General features: G+C 46.6%; 1 protein-coding gene across 1 annotated transcript in view; it reads left to right on the top strand.

Annotated features, from left to right (window-relative positions):
• Positions 1-204, top strand: part of LOC107562139 (receptor-type tyrosine-protein phosphatase beta-like) — a 37,116-nt gene that overhangs the window by 31,372 nt on the left and 5,540 nt on the right. The window lies entirely within an intron of this gene.

Below are 204 nucleotides of genomic sequence, written 5' to 3'. Positions count from 1 at the left end.
GTGGTCACAATGTGAGGTCACTGCACACTCACTGTGCGCTCATACCAGAGGTGGGGGACTCGAGTCACATGACTTGGACTCGAGTCGCAAATTTAAGGACTTGTGACTTGCTTGACTAAATAAAGAAAATGACTTGACTTGACTTGGACTTGAGATCCAGTGACTTGAGACTTGACTTGATTTGACCTTCATGACTCGGCAGGA

This window comes from Sinocyclocheilus grahami, unplaced genomic scaffold (genome assembly GCF_001515645.1).
Source record: "Sinocyclocheilus grahami isolate Dianchi unplaced genomic scaffold, SAMN03320097.WGS_v1.1 scaffold809.1, whole genome shotgun sequence".
In the NCBI taxonomy this organism is placed as follows: domain Eukaryota; kingdom Metazoa; phylum Chordata; class Actinopteri; order Cypriniformes; family Cyprinidae; genus Sinocyclocheilus; species Sinocyclocheilus grahami.
This window is presented reverse-complemented; position numbering and strand designations above follow the sequence as displayed.